The sequence below is a fragment of the Magnolia sinica genome, chromosome 19 (assembly GCF_029962835.1).
Source record: "Magnolia sinica isolate HGM2019 chromosome 19, MsV1, whole genome shotgun sequence".
In the NCBI taxonomy this organism is placed as follows: Eukaryota; Viridiplantae; Streptophyta; class Magnoliopsida; order Magnoliales; family Magnoliaceae; genus Magnolia; species Magnolia sinica.
In genome coordinates this window covers 24,432,505-24,438,761 of record NC_080591.1, presented here as the reverse complement: position 1 = coordinate 24,438,761, position 6,257 = coordinate 24,432,505, and positions in this window count along the sequence as shown.

The window sequence follows — 6,257 nt, the reverse complement described above, 5'->3', positions numbered from 1 at the left end:
GACAAGTGTACTGGCCCACCCATCTACACATCAGTACATGTGTCAATCAGGAACGCGTTTGGGATGTAAGCTGTCCACCAAGTGGCCAACATCTTGCAGATACCCAAAAAAAAAGAAAAAAAGAAAAAGAAAAGAAAAAACAGTGGTAGGCCAGTGTTCAAAACAAATGGATGATAAAAGCAAGTTCTTTAGCTTTACATTTTTGTATGACTGTGGTTCACACGATGAGTATAGACTGGCCTGAATTTCAGGCCAGAGCATTGCCATGGCCCGGTCCACCTGATGGGTCGCTTGGATGTTTCTCCAAATTGATCTTGACATGTGCCTGTGTGTAAATGGGCTGGGAATTGCGTAGCAACATTTGATTTTGATGTTCTCATCTCAACCTTTATATACTGAATCCCTGATGTAACCCTGCTATGCCAAATTTCTACTAGTTTTTTGGGTGTTTGGATACACTGTTAAATTGAATTGTAATCACTAGTTCAATAAAATGGAATTGACATATATACTGATGGACTAAACTTCAAAAGAAAAAAAATAATAATAATAAAAATGAGGTGGTTTGGAATTAGGGTTGGAAGAATGCAACTGTGATTTATGGGCTACTTTCTTTTTATCTGAAAATGTCTCCCGATTGAACTGATTATTGCAATCCAACCAAATAGTGCATCCAAACGTGGCCTTAATGTGATAGGATTCAAGTAAGAGATGACCATTGCCACAGTCATATGTGGGGTTCGGACCCAGGGATAGCAAAACCCAAACCTTTAGTAGGCCTGGCCTGATTATTCAATATCTGGGTCCAAACCGACCGGGGCTGGGCCCACTCGGAAATGGATTTTTGTGATCCATGTATTCTGTTGCAAGTCAGAAACATCTTTCAAACCAAATCGGCCTTGGCCACTGGGAATGTCAATGGGCTGGGTTGGTCTGGGCCCAAATTTCAACTGAATGGACTGGTGGGCGTTTTTGAAATTTTTATTTTGTTTGGCCCAGTTGTGGCTCATGGTCTGATCATGGGCCTTCTAAAAGGAATTACGAAATTTAAAATGATGCCATCATGTATTCCTTCGGTGATTGTAGCCCACCAATGGTAGGCCACACTAAATGCATTATCTGGATCGCCGGTGCACGTAGAAACTGGTGTCGCCTCTCGGTTTCAATTTCGGTCACGTAGTTTGTGCAGGCGTGCCCAAATTGAATGTGTATCTCAATTCAAACTGAAGAACTAAGACCCCAACTGCCAAGATAGACAAAATCGATCGTATATGACTGAGATCGAATGAGCTTGGTCACTTATTCTTCCACTTGCATATGTTTAAGATGATCGGGTGTTTGTCAGAGGGTGGGTTTGTCCTCTGACAATGAGTTGCACCTTTGCTTTCCATACGAAAAGGATTTTTTAATGCAGATAAAATAACAACTGCGGAGCGCCTTTCTGAATAGAGAACTTGTTTGGTATTCACTAAGCAATGAGTTGCACCTTTGCTTTCCATACGAAAAGGATTTTTTAATGCAGATAAAATAACAACTGCGGAGCGCCTTTCTGAATAGAGAACTTGTTTGGTATTCACTAAGCAACGTAAGCGACCGATCATGCTAAATAACAGTAAATATATTTATAGCTTTAAATTGACCATCTGTTTCAGCATGACTAACCTTCTGAAGACCTCCTTTTAAGCTTGCCATCTATCCTCATCGAATCGATCACGTTATCCTCATCGACTCAATCACGTTATGCTCAACCACCCTTGTCTTGTGTATGATGTGGCACCGCTCGATAGATGCCAACCGTATCAACACAAAATTCTCTTCAAGTATCTCTACAGAGATCTCAAATACACCACGCAATTCTTGTAAAATTACACATAAGCTTTATAGGTACGTGCAAAAATAGGGTAGAACAAATGGGCCCAATGAGTGAATCTCAAATAGGTCCCAATGAATGAATCTCAAATAGGTCATAATGCCTGGGGCACTAGGACTCAACAGATCGACGGTCTCAAATGATGCATGCATCCACTTCAATCAATGTTGCCAAGATGCTGTGCCCCACTAAAGATTTGGACTGGCCACACAATCAGATTGATCAATCGATGCACCGCTGAGATGCTACGCTCCACTGTAGATTCAGACTGGCCACAATATTAGATTTGATCAACCTATCCTAAATCTCTGTTTATTGGAATTTGCTTTTGTTACATGTTGGACTGCTGACTTCTTATCATCTTAACCTTCAATCTTGGCATATGACCCTACTATAGTGTGGCCCACCACTGGAATAAAGTGTTTGTGCGTGTCTTCATGGCATCAACGAGTTTCTCCTTAATAGGAAATTAGAAGAGTTATAGATGGTCCTTGATGTAGAGCGGGTCACAGACGGTTTCATGGCCAAGATGGTTCAGAAAAGGCCTAGTCGACGACAGAAGTGATCCGGGCCGTCAGACCTTAAATCGGACGTATCTCATAATCCGGAATGAGTTATCTGACGTAACATATATGATTTTGGGGTAGAACGAGCTACTTTAGACAACCAACCCAGTTATGCAGGGTTGCGCAGCCCGGAATTGTGAAAAACCCCTGGATTTTCTTTTTTACTATAAATAGTAAGTTTTAGTTTGATTATAACTCTTCATCCATTGGGCTTTGGGAGTTGCGCCCAACGTGAAAAGAGCTTAGAATAATTAGGAGAACGGTTTGGTGAAGCCAAATTTGTGGCCGAAAACCTTGCACACTAGTAGACATCATGACCGTCTATAAATAGTAAGTTTAAATTTTATAGTAAGTCACGAATTCTATGAGTTTTAGTTGTAGTTTGGTTATGATTTCTTTCCCATTGCTTGGTACCCTATTTAAAGGGTTGTGAACTCATTTTTATTCATTGATTAATCAAATTTGAATTTATTAGAATTTATTTCTATTTCCTGCTTTCTTTCCTCATAGATTCGACAAGTTTATGTGAGGAGTCCAGAGAAGTTCCGTGGATTCGGAATAGTTATCCTCTTGAGGTAGACGGTGCTCGACCTCACGTCCTCCCCTGCGTCAGTCCTCAAGTGTATGGTTTGTTTCTTGTATGTGTGGCCCATTATTTGATGATCCAAACCGTTGTTGTGAGAGGCCTCACCGTGGATGGTGGATTTCCTGAAAATATTCCAGATTTAAATGTTATAACCATTCAATAGTCGACCTTTCATCTGTTGAATATGGACTCTCTGCATCTCTCAATCATGTATTTTTAGGCCACATTATCGAAGGGTTTGGATCTTCAAATTGGGAAGATATCCAAGTAATCCCCCATCCATGATGAGGCCCATCACATCAACGTTTTGAATCGTCAAAAATTCCTATTACTCGTCAATTAGGTAGATTATACAATAGATGGTGGAACCGAAATACGGTAGAGCCATCTGTCCAAAGTACACGTGGCAGGGTAACGTCTCAATCTGGAACGTCCATTTAATTTGCCCTTCATGGATGGAAAAGTTCTTAAAATACGCTTGAATTGGCTGATCCTAACCATTTAGTCAGTGGCATTTAAATGAATGGTGGAAGACAACTGGCTAATGGGCCACATTCAGCAAGAAGTGGAAGAGGGGCGCATCTTTGGTGGATCTGATCCCTGACCGTGTGGCCCTGCGTGATGTATGTGTCTTATATCCATGCCATCCATCCCTTTTGAAAACTTATTTTAATGCATGATCCCAAAAAATGAAGCAGATCCAAATCTCAGGTGGACGATAATACAGAAACAGTTGTAATTGAATCCCCACTATTAAAAAATCCATGGGTGCCAACTGACTGTTTATTTGCCATCCCACGTGTAGATAAGGTACAAATATCAGCTTGATCCAAAACCTTGGTGGCCCACGAGAAGTTTTTTATGGTTAATTACCACTGTTTCCTATATCATGGTCCACCTGAGATTTGAATCTGCTTCATTTTTGGGATGATGGATGACGGTGTGGATATAAAACACATTCATCACGCTAGACCGCGCTCCGGATTGGGTACTACCCCACCTTGACCGAAACGGATTGGCTACTCCCCCTGCCACCAGCCAATGGCTGATGGTCGGTGCTATGTGGGCCCCACTATGATGTATGTGTTTCATCCATGCCGTCTATCTATTCTTCTAAAACATTTTATAGTATGATACTTAAAAAAGAGGTATATCCCAATCTCAAATGGACCACATTACAGGAAACAGTGTTGAATGAACGTTGACCATTAAAATCTTTTTGGGGGCATAAAAGTTTTAGATCAAGTGATATTTGTTTTTTCCCTTCATCTGGGTCTGTATGACCTAATCAACAGATTGGATGTCAAATAAACAGTACAGTGGACCTTAGGTGAATTTTAATGGTGGATATCCAATCACTATTGGTTTCCTGTGGTGTAGTCCACCGAATATTTATATCCCTCTTATTTTTGGGATCGAGCCCTAAACTGATCTGTAAAAATGGATGAACGGAATGGATTAAACACATACATCATGGTAGGGCCCACAGAGCACCGACCATCAGCCCGGTGGCTGGTGGCAGGGGAGTAGCCAGTCCGTTTCCTACTTTGACCTAGCCAGAGACGGACGGTCCTGTCAAGAGCTCTGTCGGGGCCCACCGTGAAGCATATGTTTTATCAACGCCATTCATCTATTTTGAAATATCATTTTAGAGCATGAGCCAAGAAAGGAGGTAGATTGAAGGCTCAAGTGGACCACACCACCGAAAGCAGTGGGAATTGAAAGCCTACTACTGAAAACTTCTCGGGGACGCGGAAGTTTTGGATCAAGCTGGTATTTATGTTTTCCCCTTGTAAAGGCCTATGTGACCTCATGGACGGGTTAGATAGCAAATAAACGTCATGGTGGGCCCAGGAAGTTTTCAAAGGTAGGAATTCAATCCCCACTTTTACTCGTGGTGCGGTCCACTTGACCCTTCAATCTGCATCCTTTTTGGGCTCATACCCTAAAATGATCTGTCAAAATGGATGGGCCACGTGGGTGATCATACCAATCCGATCACATCCTGCTAATCATTCGCCTCGATCGTCTGTTCTAATAGATGAATAAAGTATTTATCACTCGTTATTTTATTTTCTTAATTGTTTAATACTTTCTCAAATGTAATGGCTCATATACTCAAATATTAATAAAATTGGCATTATTTGGTTTTCCTTTGTTTTATCTATTTATCTCTATTCCTTTGAGAAATATTAAGCTAAATGTCACACTCCAAAATTCGGCACCCGAGTACAAATATTTCATCCCAAGTTCCTAGGTATGAACCTAGCAAAAATACACGTGGGCAAGTTCCCACGTACCCGCGCAGTCTGATTAACATTCACACATGATTAATTATCAGAGTAGCCTTAAATTAACGGCATTAAAAGTTAAATAGAGATAATTAAACCCACAAATATATGGTTAATATTCAAAATGTGCAATTCTAAAAGTGGTGTTCACCTAAATGGAGACAACACAAGCCACAATACACATGTACAAAACAAAAGATAAATATAAAGTATTCTGCTTTCACCCAACACTCCAAGACATCACGATGATGGTGTAAGCCAGTCTGAGTCTGCACATTTGAGATCTCGATGGTACCTAAATCAATAATATCATATGGTTGGTATTTTAAAATATCATCCCAGGTGGGAGTGAGTAGTTAACACAGTAGTACCATTATCTAAATTACACATGTTTTAAATACAATTAAGTACAGATAATGATAGCATAACAAAACAAACGATTACCTGTCTAGTCTTTTTCAGGTGCATGAATGCTATGATATGATGTTGCATGATCCTCACAATCCAACATCTCCCAAGATCAACATCTATTTCTCAGAATGTCAACACTCCTTTATCATGCGACTCCAATACCTTTTGTAAACCACTTATCCTAGTAAGTTCTATGGTATGCATAATTAGCCAAATAATTATTAATCCTACTTCAAGTAGCAATTTGTCGAAGCTAAGATACCATCATTATATCATGAGTCTTTACCTAGATCATGTGGCTCAATGCAGCCGTATCGGCTCCTCGGCAATGGGGGACTCCAGACAAAACCGGCATGGGGTACGAATCATCCCGTATAGCTCTACCTATTACCGATCATCCGTGTTCAACCCTGGTCTACCGTATATGTCTGGGATAGTCAACCCAAGGTGGGTCATCCTCTTACTTAACATTTCGTAGGGCTCTATCCACACAACTACAAATCAGATTATTAAATACATAAACATAATCACGA